General features: G+C 38.5%; 1 protein-coding gene across 1 annotated transcript in view; it reads left to right on the top strand.

Annotated features, from left to right (window-relative positions):
- The window catches only part of LOC127483472 (uncharacterized), a 125,258-nt gene extending 108,991 nt beyond the window's left edge, over positions 1-16,267 (top strand). The window contains exons 32-33 of the mRNA XM_089311822.1: positions 225-14,372; positions 15,996-16,267. The gene's annotated coding sequence lies outside the window, so the exon portion shown is untranslated. The remainder of the gene's footprint in view (positions 1-224; positions 14,373-15,995) is intronic.
- The last annotated feature ends 811 nt before the right edge of the window (positions 16,268-17,078 follow it).

The following is a 17,078-nucleotide window of genomic DNA, read 5'->3' as shown; positions in this document are numbered from 1 at the left end:
GTTAAGCTGAGGAAAGAATGAAAAAGAAGAAAAATACAGGATCACTGATATTTAACTCACAGTAATAATTCCATTGTGTAAATATAGACAAATTATATCTAAAGGTAATTTTGTACTTTAGTAATATATACAAATTTTTCTTGAAATTATCACCTTGTACTGATTTAAACAGTTAATTATGACATGTTTGATATTAAAAAATGGAATTCTTTCTTTTTTTCCAGCTACTGAGGAACTTAAAAAGTGACCTAGGAGCCAACAATGAGTCCAATTTAAGTCAACATGTCAAAAGAATATGTACACATTTTAAAGAAAAAATATGCTCTGAATTACAATTACTGACCACTGCTATGTAACACATTTACCATTTACTTATGCTTTATATTATAAAATTTTACTGACCACTGCTTATGTAACACACCTGTTATTTCTTTTTAAATATATTATGTGGGAAAATCCTCACTAACTGAAAACATTTAGTGTTATGTATCTACAATTGAAATTTTGTATTTCCAATTTATATTTTTTGAAAGACAGAGATAGTGGTAAGGGAGGGAGCAAGAAAAAGGGAAAGGGGAAAAGAGGGGGAAAACAGAGAGATCCCCCTTCCAATAGTACAGCACCCATATATCTGCAGTGAAATATAGGTGGGCTGTGCTGAAGCCAGGATCCAGGAATTCAGTTCAGGCATCCTACTTATGTGGCAAGGATCCAATTACTTGTTCTATCACTCGCCACTTCCCAGAGCACACATTATTGGAAGCTAGGAATCAGGATGGGAACCTGGTCTTGCTAGGGATTCCACCAGGGATGCAGGATATTTCAAACGGCATCTTAACTTCTGTTCCCAATGGCAGGCCAGTTGCAGCACATGAAACTGTTTGTTGGGATGTATAACTAACTTAGCACAGATTTTGCAAATGAAAACCAGTATGATTAACTTTTACAAACTCAGTTGTCCAAATGGTGGCCATTATACAGCACCCTGAAAACCAAGTTGAATGGAATACTTTAGTGGGATTAATTAAGGGCTTCTTTGAATTTGCCAATTTTTGCTACTACATACAAACCTAATGATTTGGATAGACATCATTTTGGTATACTGATACTCTGGCCAGTGTCAATATCATTGCTTGGATGCAATATAATTTTATAGTGCTACCAAAATTATGTAATTTTAACTTTAGGCATTGATTCATACACCTTCTTCATGGAGAAGTTATGTTTACCTATGGCTTTCTGTGTTTCCTTTTTAGTTTTTATTACCTTTTAGGAAACAATCTTAAAATTAAAAAAAAATTAAGTTTTAGTACAAATAATTTGCCCTCTTAAAGAAAGTGAGAGTCATCTGCTGACATTATGCCATCAGCTCTGACTACTTTGGAATATATTTCCTATAAGTAAGGACATACTAAATACAATAAAACACTCAGAATCACGAAGTTAACACTGTTCTGTGTATCCACAGATTCTTTTCCAGTTTTGTTACATGTCTTGTGATGTCCTTGATAATAAGAGAATCCCATTCAGATCCATGAATTTCTTTTAGTTGTTGCCTTTCTTAGATTTCTTCAGTCTGGAGGAGTTCCTTCCTTTTCTTTGACATTAATGACCATGGATCTTTTGAAGACTAAATTCCAATCATGCAGAATGTCCCTGATTGGATATTTTCTGATATTTCAGTATAATTCGGTTAGGATTATACAGTTTTTGTTAAGGGCATAACAGAAGGGATTCTGTGATCATTGCATACTGTCATGTAACCTACACTTTTGATTTCTCCCATGACTAGTGATGTTGCTGATGCTGTCTGTTGCATTTCTCCTCTGTAGTGTTCCTTTTTTACATTTCACTTAGTTTTAATCAGGTTTCATCATTTGAGACTAAATATCTGTTCTTTCTCAATTTTTTTATGATTCAATTTTTGTTTTTTTTTTTTTACAAAACTTATATTTAATAAATATAAATTTTGAAAGTACAACTTTTGGGTTATAGCTGTTTTCCCCCCCATAACCACCCTTCGATCCAAAGATCATCCCACCTGCTAGTCCCTCTCCCATCTCATTCTTCATTAAGATTATTTTTAATTATCTTTATATACAGAAGATCAACTTAGTATATACTAAGTAAAGATTTCAACAATTTGTACCCACACAAACACATAAAGTATAAAGTACCGTTTGAAGAATATTTTTACCATTAATTCTCATAGTACAACACATTAAACACAGAGATCCTACATGGGGAGTAAGTGCACAGGGACTCTTGTTTTTGATTTAACAATTGATATTCTTACATTTATGACATCAATAATAACCTGAGGCGCTTGTCATAAGCTGCCAAGGCTATGGAAGCCTCTTGAGTTCACAAACCCCGACCTTATTTAGACAAGACCATAATCAAAGTGGAAATTCTCCCCTCCCTTCAGAGAAAGGTACCTCCTTCTTTGATGGCCCATTGTTTCCGCAGGGATCTCACAGTGATCTTTCAGTTAGGTCATTTTTTGCCACAGTGTCTTGGCTTTCCATGCCTGAGAAACTATCATGAACTTTTTAGCCAGATCTGAATGCCTTAAGGGCTGATTCTGAGGCCAGAGTGCTGTTTAGGGCATTTGCCATTCTATGAGTCTGCTGTGTATACTGTATACTGCTTCCCATGTTGAGTCGTTCTCTCCTTTTTAATTCTATCAAGTATTATTAGCAGACACTGGTCTTATTTATGTGATCCCTTTGACACTTAATACTATCTTTATGGTCAATTATGAACTTAAACTGATCACTTTAACTAGTAAGATGGCATTGGTACCTGCCAACTTAATGGGATTTGGAGTCCATAGCACGTTTTTAGCTTTACCTTTAGGGGTAAGTCCAAGTGAGCCTCTGCCGAACTGTACATCTCTTCCCTCTCTTATTGCCACTCTTATTTTTAACAGGGATAAACTTTCAGTTGGATTCTAACTGCTAAGAATAATTGCTTATTAAATAAAGAGATTGACCAATGGTATTAAGTAGAAAAATAAAATACAAAAAGAATAAAATAGTAAGTTTTTCCTTGACAGTAAGGACAGAGCTGATCAAATCACTGTTCCTCATAGTGTCAGTTTTCACTTCCACCATTTTCAATGTAGGTGCTTGGTTAGTTGTCACAGATCAGGGAGAACATGATATTTGTCCCTTTGGGACTGGCTTAATTCACTCAGCATGATGTTTTCCAGATTCCTCCATTTTGTTGCAAATGACAGGATTTCATTTCTTTTATCGATGAGTAGTATTCTACAGAGTACATATCAAATGATTTCTTTATCCAGTCTACTGTTGATGGGCATTTGGGCTGATTCCATGTCTTAGCTATTGTGAATTGTGCTGCAATAAACATTGAGGTGCAGAAAACTCTTTTATTTGCCAATTTAATTTCCTTTGGGTAAATTCCAAGGAGTGGGATGGCTGGGTTGTATGGTTGGGTTATATTCAGGTTTCTGAGGAATCTCCAGTCTGACTTCCGTAGTGGCTTTACCAGTTTGCATTCCCACCAACAGCGGGTTAGTGTCCCTTTTTCCCCAAATCCTCACCAGCATCTGTTGTTGGTAGATTTCTGTACATAAGCCATTCTATCTGGGGTGAGGTGAAACCTCATTGTGGTTTTGATTTGCATTTCCCTGATTGCTAGTGATCTTGAACATTTTTTCATTTGTCTGTTGGCTGTTTGGATTTCCTCTTTTGAAAAATATCTATTGAGGTCCTTGGCCCATCTCTTGAATGGAGTGATTGTTTCATTGTTGTGGTGTTTCTTGATCTCTTTGTGGATTCTGGTTATTAATTCTTTATTAGTTGCATAACTTGCAATTATTTTCTCACATTCTGTTGATTGCCTGTTCACTTTAATGACCTTTTCTTTCACAGTATAGAAACTTCTCAATTTGATGTAATCCCATTTGTTAATTTTGGCTTTGTCTACCTGTGCCTCTGGGGTCTTTTCCAAGAAGTCTTTGCTTGTGCCTATATCTTGCAGAGTTTCTCCAATGTTCTCTAATACTTTGATGGTTTCAGGTTGTGGTTTTGATCTTTAATCCATGTTGAGTGAATTTTTGTGTAAGGAGTAAGGTAGGGGTTTTGCCTCATACTTCTGCATGTGGAAATCCAGTTTCCCCAGCACCATTTGTTGAAGAGACTGTCCTTGCTCCAGGAATTGGTTTTAGCTGCTTGATCAAATATAAGTTGGTTGTAGATGTTTGGATTGATGTCTAGTATTTTTACTCTGTTCCATTGGTCTTGCCATCTGTTTCTGTATCAGTATCATGGTGTTTTGATTATAACTGCCCTGTAGTATGTCCTGAAATCTGGTATTGTGATGCCTCTGGCTCTGTTTTTGTTGTACAAGATTCTCTGGCTATTCGAGGTCTCCTGTGCCTCCATGTGAATTTCAGCATCATTTTTTCCAGATCTGAGAAGAAGGTCTTTGGTATTTTGATTGGTATTGCATTTAATCTAGAAATTGCTTTAGGAAGAATGGACATTTTGATTATATTGATTCTTCCAATCCATGAGCATGGAAGATTTCCCCACTTTTTGGTATCCTCTTCTCTTTCTTTAAAGTAATTCTCATCATAGACATCTTTGATATCCTTAGCTAAGTTTATTCCAAGGTATTTGCTTTTTTATTGTCACTATTTTGAATGAGATAGATAGAAGTTCTTTCTCAGCCATGGCATTGTCTGTATATAGAAAAGATGTTGATTTTTGTGCACTGATTTTATATCCTGCTACTTTGCCAAACTCTTCTATGAGTTCCAATAGTCTCTTAGAGGAATTCTTTGGATCCCCTAAATAAAGGATCATATTGTCTGCAAAGAGGGATAATTTTAATTCTTCCTTCCCAATTTGTATCCCTTTAATTTTTTTTTTATTGCCTAATGGCTCTGGCTAAAACTTCCAGTACTATATTGAATAGCAATGGTGAGAGTGGGCATCCCTGTCTGGTACCAGATCTCAGTGGAAATGCTTTTCCCCATATGATATCAGCCTTGGATTTTTCATAAATTACCTTGATTGTGTTGTGGAATGTTTCTTCTAAACCCAATTTGTTTAGAGTTTTCATCATGAAAGGGTGTTGTATTTTATCAGATGCTTTCTCTGCATCTATTGAGATAATCATATGGTTTTTCTTCTGTAGTTGGTTAATGTGGTGTATCATCTTGATTGATTTGCAAACGATGAACCATCCCTGCATACCAGGGATCAATCCCACTTGGTCTGGGTGGATGATCTTTCTGATTTGTTGGTGCATTCTATTAGCCAGAAATTTATTGAGGATTTTGGCCTCTATCCATCTGGGAAATTGGTCTGTAATTCTCTTGCCTGCATCTTTTTCAGGTTCAGGAATTAAGGTGACGCTGGTGTCATAGAAAGAATTTGGGAGGATTCCCTCTCTTTCAATTGTTTTAAATAGTTTGAGGACAATTGGAGTTAGTTCTTTAAATGTCTGGTAGAATTCAGCAGTGAATTCATCTGGTCCTTGGCATTTCTTTGTAGGGAGGGCCTTTATTAATGATTCAATTTCTGACTTGCTTATGAGTCTGTTTAGGTTTTCTGTGTCTTCATAGTTCAATTTAGGTAGGTTGTATGTGTCCAGCAATCTATCCATTTCTGCTAGATTTCCCTGCTTGTTTGGCATACAACTCTTTGTAGTAATTTCTGATGACTCCTTATTTCTGTGGTGTCTGTTATTACATTCCCCTTTTCATCTCTGATTTTATTTATGTGGGTCTTTTTTTAGTTAGTTGAGCCAATGGGGTGTCAATTTTGTTTATTTTTTCAAAAAAAACAGCTCTTCATTTTGCTGATCTTTTGTAATTTTTTTGAATTCAATTCTTTTGATTTCCTCTCTAATTTTAATTATTTCTCTTCTACTAGTTTTGGGTCTGGTTTGCTGCAGTTTTTCTAGATCCTCGAGATGCATTGATAGCTCATTTATTTGGGGCCTTTCCAATTTCTTGATGTAGGCACCTATTGATATAAACTTTCCTCTTAACACTGCTTTTGTTGTATCCCATAAATTTTGATATGTTGTGTTATCATTTACTTCCAGAAAGCTTTTGATTTCTGTATGACCCACTGTTCATTCAGGAGCATGTTGTTCAGTCTCCATGTGTTTGCATATGCTCTAGAGATTCCTGAGTTGCTGATTTCTAGCTTTATTCCATTCTGGTCTGAGAGACGCCTGTATGATTTTGATTCTTTTGAATTTGCTAAGACTTGCTTTATGGCTTAGTATGTAGTCAGTCCTAGAGTAGGTTCCATGTACTGCTGAGAAGAATTTATATTCTTTAAGTGCAGGATGAAAAGTTTTATAGATATCTGTTAGATCCATTTGATCTATATGTCAATTAAATCTACTGTTTCTTTGTTGATTTTCTGTCTGGTTGATCTGTCCTTTGCTGAAAGTGAAGTATTGAAGTTCCCCCACTACTACTGTATTGGAGTCTTAGTCTCCTTTCAGTCTCTTAACATATCTATTAAATATCCCGGTGCCTTGTAACTATGTACATAAATGTTTATAATAGTTACATCTTCCTGTTGGATTTATCCCTTAATCATTATATAGTGTCCCTTTTTGTTTTCTTTTAACAGTTTTGTTGTTAAAGTCTATTTTGTCTGATATTAAGATGGGCATGCCAGCTCATTTTCGTTTTGGTTGGCATGGAATATCTTTTGCCAACCTTTCACTTTCAGTCTGTATGCACCTTTGTTGGAAAGATGTGTTTCTTGTAAGCTGCAAGTAGCTGGGTTTTGTTCCTTAATCCATTCAGCCAGTCTGCGAATTTTAGCTGGAGAGTTGAGGCTATTTACATTCATTATGACTGTTGGTAAGTAGTGACTTGCCCTGTCATTTTTCCAAAGATATTTCTAATATATATTTGAACTTCCTGTGATCTTTTACTGAGAGATTTTTTTTCCTTTACCTTCTTTTGTGTTGATGACAGTGTTTCTTTGTGTAACACATGTTAAGCATCTTTTGCAGGGCTGGACGAGTGGTGACAAATTCTTTCAATTTCTGTTTGCTATGAAAGGTCTTTATTCCACCTTCATTCACAAATGAGAGCTTTGCAGGATATAATATTCTGGACTGGCAGTTTTTTCTCTTAGTGCTTGGGCTATATCTCGCCATTCCCTCCTAGCCTGTAGGGTTTCTGATGAGAAGTCTGCTGTGAGTCTAATTGGAGATTCTCTGATGGTAATCTGGCATTACTCTCTTGCACATTTTAGAATCTTTTATTTATGTTTCACTGTGGTGAATTTGATTACAATGTGTCATGGAGAGTATCTGTCCTGGTCCTATCTATTGGGAATTCTGTGTACTTCCTGTACTTGAGGTCTCTTTCTCCAAACTTATGAAGGTTTCTACTAGTATCTCACTAAAAAGGCCTTCTAATCCTTTTTCTCTCTCCATGCCTTCAAGAAGTCCCAGAACCCGAATGTTGGGTTTTTTAATAGTATCCTGTAGATTCCCAATAATATTTTTTAATTTCTAATTTCCTCTTCTTTTCTTTGGTTTGACTGTATACTTTGCTGTGCTCTGTCTTCTAAGTCTGATATTCTCTCTTCTGCCTCACTGATTCTGTTTTTAAGGCTCTCAACTGCATTTTTTATTTGTTCTTCTGAATTCTTCATTTCATTTTGATTTCTCTTAAATATCTCAATTCCATGTTCTATTGGATTCTTCATTTCATTTTGATTCTTCCAAAGATTTCATTTTCTTGAGAGAGATTTTCTTTCATGTCCTGCATGGATTTCAATAGTTCATGCATTTGTTTTTGATTACTTCTAAGTATTCTTATCATCAAGTTTTTGAGTTCCATTTCTTGCATTTCTTCTTTCTCATCGACTTCATTTCATAATCTTGTATTGAAGTGTCATGTTCTTTTTTTTTTTTTTTTTTTTGGACAGGCAAAGTTAGACAGTGAGAGAGAGAGAGACAGAACGGTCTTCCTTCCATTGGTTCACCCCCCAAATGGCCACTATGGCCAGCATGTTGCGCCAATTCGAAGTCAGGAGCCAGGTGCTTCCTCCTGTTCTCCTATGTGGTTGCAGGGCCTAAGCACTTGGGCCATCCTCCACTGCCTTCCCGGGCCACAGCAGAGAGCTGGACTGGAAGAGGAGCATCCAGGACAGAACCAGCACCCCAACCAGGACTAGAACCTGGAGTGCCGGTGCCGCAGGTGGAGGATTAGCCTAGTGAGCCATGGCACTGGCCAAGTGTCATGTTCTTTTGGGAGTATCATATTGTCTTCCTTATTCTTGTTTCTTGGATTGTTTCAATTGTGGTTTGGCCTTTGTGGAGATACTCATTGATTTCTTCTCTCCCTCCCCCCCACTTCAGTGCCTTTTATTGTTTTACAATGACTTTGTAGATAATTGGAATGTCTGAATCTCTAGAGGCTTGTGGTGGGTGTGGCCAGAGATCAATGTTCAGTTTTTCAAGATTAAGGGCATGCCTAAGGTGACACCCTCAGGTTTGGCATGGTAAATCTTCCCTCCCTTTTATTTTTTAATCAAATGGGAAGCAATTCTGCTCAGCTGAGCTCTTCTCCTCGATGGCAATCAGTGCCTGAGTGCTAGCACGATTGGGCATAATATTCATCTGCTCTTTTCCAAGGACCACACAAAGGATCTGTTCAGTCCTCAGTATAAGTTCATATTCCCCTGCAATGTCTCTCCCGGGTAACCAGAGCTGTCTGAGCTTGCAGCATCTGCCAATGAGACTCAAAGTCTCAGCCGCACCTTGAGTTCTCCCACACACCCTCAGGTTTTTTTTCCACAGTCCCAGTTCAGAAGCATCACACAGTCACAAGTTCCTAGCTGCCTGTTATTTCTCCCTACCAGAGTCTGGAGTCCCCACTCAGCTGATTGCTGGTTGCGGCCCAGAGCTGGCACAGCTGTTACATATGTCCAAAATGGCGCTGACTCTGTTGCCTCCATGTCTTTGTAAGGTGATTAGAAACGTGTCTGTACTGTCCCTTTTATTTTTTATCTCCTCTAGTTAGGCTAGTGTACTTTCCCCCACAGGGCTTCAAGCCTCATTCCCTCTAGGCCCTTCCTGCTGCTTGTTGGCCAGTGTCTCAGGCTACTGCAGTCTCATCTCACCTCACTTTCCAGTGCTGGTGCCTAGGCTCTTGGCTATTTGAATTCCAAGCTGTGGGTGCCCAAGCCCTCCATGTAGGTCCACTGTGTCCCTCTAATTACAGAAGAGTTTCCTCTGCCATTTTTTCCCTAACTCTTCCCTTAGACTACACTATCACCACTTTTATTAAACCATCTTCATCTGGGCTAGATCAGTAAGCTCCTCCCTATTCTGAAACCTTGGAACTGACTGACAAGCTTCCTTAATGCATATGGTCTCAGCGCAGCATTTTAAGAGCTCTCAAATTTTCAACATATTTTTTTACTTCTATCAGTATAAATCCATGGGCTTTTTTTTCCCCCAAGGGTTCTATATATTGACAGTTTGTTTCCTACCAGTTCCTGGAGGTATTTTATTTTATTTTTCTGCTCCTACTCCTAGAACAATAATGAGAAAAAGTGAATATTATAGGTATTAATGCATCATTGAAATTTCAAAGGGAAATAGTATATATATGTTGTATTTGGGATTTTTGTTTTGTTTGATTTTTGTAGATAGTCTTAGTGAATTAGTGTTCTATTGCTATATAACATCATCACAAAATTACTTTCTCAAAGTCACATGCAATTGCAATCTCATATTTTGTCTGAGTCCATTCCTAGAGGCTAGTCCCAGTTCTTGACCTTGAGGACTACCTCAAATCACAGGATAATCCAGTATAACCTACTTTTGTACTAACTTTTTTTAATTAATGATTTTGGAATTGTAAAACATCTGCAAAACTCTTCACAATTCCCATACTGTAATCATCAGAGGGAAGTCACAGATCATGCTCACACTCAGCAGAAGCCAACACAACTTGAGAATACTAAGAGACAGAAACCACTGTCCCCACACTCTCAAGTGTCCACCTCAGCTACATGGAGGAAGTTCCTTGATCACAGTAGTTTTTTTAAATTCTTACCACAAGTGAAGGTTAAATGTTATAAGATGTTTATTTTGCATAAATGTAGATTTGTTTGAAAATAGAATTAGAGTTAAGCGAGGATGGCTAAGAAATGCATCTTTGATCATCTTCATGGAGTTTTAAAGATTTGTTATCTAAACTTATGTTAATGGTGGCTGGAATCTCAAGGGTCTCAGGACTGAAATGTCTGAGGCTCTGAACACCTCTTTGCTTTACCCACAGCAGATTGGGAAAAAGAACAGTCTGTTTCTTTCACTCTGACACCAGTCAGCTTTTTGTGCTTTCTCAGTGATCAGTGGATTGTTAAAACTCATCCAGCTTTCTAGACTTCCTACAGTTTGAACTGAAGTGTGTTTATGTATGATACTAAAGGAAACACACAAGCCTGAAAATACCCTGTCTGGAAATAATGAGACCTTGAAGAGACATTAATTAACTTCCTATTTTAATCTGTGGCATCTATGTAGCTTCTAAGTTCTTTTAAAGAAGATTTATTTATTATCTATTTAGAAGAGCCATAGCTCTTGAAGTTCTTTCCCAACAAAGCTTAAATCTGTCAAGTGTGATTTGTAATCAATTACAAATGCGACATGGACAGAAAGATACATAAGGAATTTAAAAATCAATATTTGTATATCCTTAATGTTTCAGCACATCTTCTCATAGCTTAATTCTTTTATTACAGCTGAAACTGAGACCCTAAATAATGTATTGAATTTTATATACCATCAGACTCCTGTCTCTAGCCTTCCTTCCTTACATTGACTCGCTGAATTGAGAGACTTTTATAGCCAGCCCTGGAAGTTTATTATCAGATAGCACCTTAATGACTGGAATAGACTCAAGGAGTTTCATTTAGGGGAATTTTAGGCCCAGAGCAAAAAGCATTGAAGCCCACTGGCCATCCAAACCCTGGTCTGCAGAGTTTGGCATTACTGACTAGTGAGGAACTTCAGCATGATCTGAGCCTGTACCTAGATGAGATAACCACTGTGACTCCAGCCAGCCCCTTATTGCCCGGCTGAAGAACAACATACGGCTGTCCCTATTCTACTCTCCTAATAGTCTGACTCCCACCTTCTTACAGCCTCCTTTTAAAAATTTCAAAACACCCTTATCCAGCACATTGGTAGTTCTGGATTTAGAAGTCTTCTACCCCCTCATCTGCTGATAGACTGAACGGTATCTTTTCTTACCCTCACATCTTATCAGCATTTTGACTGAGCACTGGGGACAGGAACCAAGAACTTTCAGAAATGGAAAATTTGGGCAAATGTGGCAGATAGGCTGACACCCTTGTTGCTGCCAGGTACCAATGGATAGATGGATAGAACAATTGGCTGTGGCAGTGCACCAAGGTCTACCCACTCAAGCTGTTGGAGGAGGGAGAGGCCACTTCAGTTGGTGTTAACAGTCCCTGCTTTTGAGGTTTTGCCTTCTGGGAGAAACAGGGACAATCCCAGCAGCTGCCAGAGCCACTTGTTGCCCTGGGGAAATTCATACATTATGTTCCATCTTTGTTTTTGTGGTTTTAAAAATATTTATGTTAGGGGAGCTTTTACTAGTACTTCCTCTTCAGTGGCTCAGAAGGTTAGTCCAGCTTTCTCCATGACAACAGTAGCTGTTTCTTGAGTGCACACTGAGTAGGTGGTGTCAAGTAGTACTGGGTTCTGAACTTAAATGATCTTGTGGAACTTTCACAACAACTTAGCCTGCTTCTTAGGCTTTAACCCCAGGGAGCTTCATTTTTATCATCTCTAATGCGAGATTAATAACACTTTCTTGGCTGACGCTAGGGAGCTCAAAGTTGCCAAGGAATTCTGAGCTGAACCTTGATTGAATAAACATTTTAACAACAGATCCGATTTCTTGGGCAATGTAATCTGGAACACGTGGTGGAGAAGAACGGTGTTTTGTTTGTTGGTGAGCTATCTGCTGAGAAACAGAAAGTGTCACACTGAAAACCAATAAAGGTCTAAACTGGAGGTTAAATGCTGCTTGCTCCTCTCCCTAAATAAATGGCTGAGAATTCTATACAAATAGTATTGCTTCTTAGGAGGCCCTACTACTTGTATTGCTGTGCTCCTGTTTGATATTAAGAAAACAAAGCATCCCAAAAGCTGTGCAAAACCTGCTCAAAGACATTTAAGACAAACAAGTGCTGTGTTTTCCTACGGTGTCTTTTACTTCCAGGTCTGGCAAGGCAGTAATATTTGACAACTATCTGCTTGTAGCAATTCTGTGTGACACATACCTCACCTGATTTTACCCTAAGAACCTGCGGGCTGCTCATACAAGGAATCCTCAGAAAAGTTCGTGGAAGATACATATCACGAAAAATCATGTGTGGATTTTGAAATTCTTTTGCACCAAAATAAATTTATCTTTTCATTCTAAAAAAAATATTTATGTTAAAGACAGAGTAAAAGAGAAAGAGAGAACTTCCATCTGTTGATTCACTTTCCCAAATGGCTGAAAAGGCCAGGGCTGGGCCAGGCCAAAGCTAAGGCCCTAGAACTCCGCTGGCTCTCCCTTATGGGTGCAGAGGCCACTGTACATGGGCCATCTGCTGCTTCTTTCTCAGGACCATTAGCAGGGGGCTGAATCAGAAGTGTAACAGACAGAGCTTGAACTGCTGTTCATATGGGATGCCAGCATTGCAGGGGGCTGCTTGCGCCACTGCACATCACTGCCAGCTGTACCACGGTTCTTTTAATCAGTTTTCCTTTCATCGTTTTGACCATCTTCTAGAATGTAGTTTAATTGTGGACTCTATTCCTTGGCTTTCAGGTCAGTTTCTGTATGCTCTTTTCCTCTCCAGTTCTGACTCTAGTATGACTGGACAGCAAATGTTTATCTTAAAATCCTGGATGACAGGATAACTTGATTCTATACTAGTGGTTTTACCCCTTGGTACCTGGCCAAGAAAACCATTTGTGTTTCACTAAGGTAATTTCTTGTGTTCTTTGCTTTCTTTGTTGAATTCTCATTGTTTACAAAGAGCTGAGTGTTAACAAGGAAGATTGCTTTGGGTGTTTACTCATTTTCCAATATTTGGTGATCACTGTAAGTATGACTACATCAGGTCTATAACTGATTAACTCACTCTAAGTGGTTGGATATTATTTCACAATGAAAAGTGTCCTTATTTTGAACAGTTACTTTGAGGGACTCCTTCCCATCACTGGCCCAGAGATTGAATAGGGACAGTTTCATAAACCTGTCATATATGTTCTGAGACATTGTATCAACAATTCTGATTCTTCCTAAAACCCTAAGCAATGTTCTTAAATACAGATTTCTGACTGCTTTAAAATCAACGGAATAGGTAAGAATGTCCAAAACTTGGGGGGAAAATCCTGGAACACCTAGAAAGTGTCTAATGTAAAACAGGACAAAAATTAATCAGACTAAATGAATTAATGACATCTGGGGATTTCCATCTTTCATTTAAAGTGTTGTTGGTTCTAATATTTCAATGTTTCACCTTCTAGGTTCAGGAAAACTGTTCCGTGATTTCAGTGGTTTACTGTATTTTGGTAAAGGGGTGTTCTGTAACCAGAGAAGAAGTGTTTATTTTCCACTCCCTCCATGTAATTGCTCTAACATTCAAAAATTTTTATAAATATGGTATATGTGGGAGGGCAATGTGATTGTTTTCATGAATTCATCAGAATCTGTTCTCATAACAGAATATATTTGGAAACATTGGCATATCTAAATCATGCATAAAATGCCTGGCTTGTAGGGTTTTCAGTCTTGCAGTGAGTAAATGGACTTCTCATATTTTAGCAGATCCAAAAATTTCAAAATACTAGACACTGTAGTTTTTAAAAAAAATCTAGGTTTGTCATAGATTTGCCTTTTAATTTGGAGAATTTTCCAAGTGTGAGATTATATGTCAAAGGAAATTTAGTTACTGTATTTAAAGCAAATAGCCAATCAACAAACTATAACATACCTGCTTTAGACTGTAACTCTGTTCATTGTTTTTCGACTGCTAACTTGGAGAGTTTTCTGGGTCTGAGACTAACATGGATACTCAACCTTTCATGCTGTACTTACACGAATTGTCAGTTATCATGTCTACTATTTGTATCCCTATTCATTATTTTTAAGATGTCAACCTGATTTATCTTGCACTTGGTGTTTTCCTATTTGAGTTGTGTGCCTACTGCCTGTAAGAAGTCTACAGAAGTACAATTCTCAGCAGGATAATGCCTGGCACTTTGAGATGATGATTGGAACCTACAGAATAAACAAAACTAAGTTTAACAATGGACTCCAGGTAAATTTAGTTTGAGAGCCACTTGTTTCACCTCTCTGTTGCTCAAATTGGGACAAAATTGTTCTTTGAAAATGCCTCCTGGTCATGACTTCCCTTCCAACATGGCACCAGATGAATAGCTGGGTCAAATCTAACTGGGCAATGAGGGATAAGTAAAGTTTAGCTGCAGGATGGCTGATCAGTGTTGTGACCCCCAAAAGATCATGATCACAAAGAGGAAATAAATATCAAGATGGAATCACGGGTTTTAATCCTAAGCAAAATTAGGTTAACACCAAGAGATTTTTAAGGGAGGGTCATTATGTGTGGTTGCCTGGTAGAAACTGTCACAAAAGACTCTGATAGAACTATACCCATTAAAGAGTACCCCAATTTCAAAAGAGAGATGCTAACTAGAAGTGATACTTGCCATCCTCACATGTAGTGCTAGATTCTATAGACAGCACCTACAGCACACACAGGGAGGTGTTGAGAAAGGGCTTTGACCTCTTTGTACATGAGAAGCAAGGATTAGGACTGGAAGGAATGACTCAAAATTTGGGGAAAATAAAATGACCAATGGTATACATTTCAAAAATGTGGACATTCAACCAAAGACTGGCTGTGGTGTCTGAGAATAACAGTCACTTGTGAAGTACTGCAGGAGACAGAGAGCTCAGTTTTGGTCATCTCACCACAGTGCATACAGCTTACTATGTGCTGCTGCTTCTGTAACAACAAGGATCTTACTGGCTTACCTCATGCCCTATGGTAAAAATTAACCTGTACTATTTGACAACTGAAGTGGTCCTGTAAAACTGAATCATATTTTAATCCATCCACCTTGCCCTCAGACTCCCCTGGGGAAACTATGTGACTGATTATAGGTCATGTAACAGATACGTCTGATTAGGCTGGATCTGACTGATATCCCCTTACAGGTTACAGATCGGGAACTCTTTGTGTATCAAAACAGCTTCACAGGACAGGAAAATCAAGGGTTGGATATGAAGTAGTAACTCTCCCAGAAACTTCAGAATCAATAGCACTGCCACAAGGTATCTTAGCCCAGAAAGCTGAGCTCAAAGCACTCTCCCATCCCTTGCAGCTTAGAGGAAGCACAAGAATAAATATCCACAGCATTGAAAGGGGAATATTGATGGCCTTGGCTGTTTCTGGGTTAGCGATTATGTACTTGGGCCTCCTTTTTATTCAAATAAAATAGAAAAACATACAGAAGTCTGCTAGTTTCCCAAACTTGCCTCACAGTTACGTCTTCCACTGGTAGGATCTTATTATCTCTGTCCCACAGTTAGGAATGGGGACTGAATTTGGCACATTGAAGCCTTGGCCAATTGTATTCAAAGTGTCATAAATGACAGAGCCAGAGGACTGTGCTTATTAAATAACAGAAGTTTCCTACTGAGGCAAGTAGTTCTCTAAAGCTACAGCTGCCTAGGGGGAAAACATGCCTCCCCTCAAACAGAATACTGTGTAGACATCGTTGATAATTCCGCAACTATCTCCTTAGCTCACCAAGATAAACACACTCAGGTTGGTTATATGTTTTAATCTATGGCTCTCCTCCTGCTATGGGACTGAACAATTCTGGTGGAAAAATAATCTTTCTGGTTTTCATTACAGGGAGAGGAATGCTAGTGTGTCATCATTGTGGAATGAGGAGGCACCTGCAAGATAAAGCTGTGCAAAGATAAACTGGGCCAGAATCCATCATGGTTCACTTCACATGCAGTTATCCATATTCTTTGATCCCCTATTCCTGATTCCTCCTTCCTTGTAGCCTCCTTTAAAATCCCCAAATCATCCTCTTTCAGCAGGGTGCCAAATCCTGGGACAGAAGTATGCTACCCCCTCATCTTCAATAGATTAAATTGTCTATTTCTTTTATGCTTAAACTTGTGCTTTTTATTTTCAATCAGCTCTGGGAACAAGGAATGAGATTTTAGTAACAACCACTTTGAGAATGTGGAAAGAACTTGAATTTTATAAGAAATAACCCAAGCTGGGATGTGGAGTTGTCCACAACTATGGTTGTAAAGGCAGTGGTCCTAACAGTGCTATGCTGCCCAGTACACTGCCTGCACCCAGATAACATGCAGGCTATGCCTGCAAGGTCTTGGCTCTTTAGGAAACATAGAAACATAATGAGATTCATGGGTGATAGAAAACCACTGCAGACTCGGTTGGCTGGGAAAGTGATGGCAGAATGAGAACAGAACAAACATGGGTGTTTTTATTTTTTGGTTTTTTTAAAGATTTATTTGAAAGGCTGAGTTACAGAGAGAGAGAAGGATAGATGCAGATAGGGAGGTCTTCCATCCACTGGTTCAATCCCCAAATGACTCCAATGTCTAGAGCTGGACAAGGACAAACCAAGGATCCAGGAGCTTCTTCTGGATCTCCCCCATGGGCACAAGTACCCAATAACTTGGGCCATCTTTTGAGCTTTTCCCAGGCATGGTAGCAGGGAGCAGGATTGAAAGTGGTACAGCTGCTACTTGAACTGGTGCCCATATGGGATTCTGGTCTTGCAGGCAGCAGCCTAACGCATTATGCCAGAATGTCAGCCCCCAAACTTGGGGAAAAATACCCAGGATCACCTAGCCACCAGAGAAATGCAAATAAAAACCACAATGAGGTTTTACCTCAAGCTAGTTAGAGTGGCTATAACTCAAAAATTTTTAAAAATGCAGTGAGGATGGGAGA

This window comes from Oryctolagus cuniculus, chromosome 13 (assembly GCF_051225735.1).
Source record: "Oryctolagus cuniculus isolate XC-2025 breed Fujian yellow rabbit chromosome 13, ASM5122573v1, whole genome shotgun sequence".
Lineage (NCBI taxonomy): Eukaryota > Metazoa > Chordata > Mammalia > Lagomorpha > Leporidae > Oryctolagus > Oryctolagus cuniculus.
Note: the sequence above shows the minus strand (reverse complement) of the source record. Positions and strands in the feature narration are given on the sequence as shown.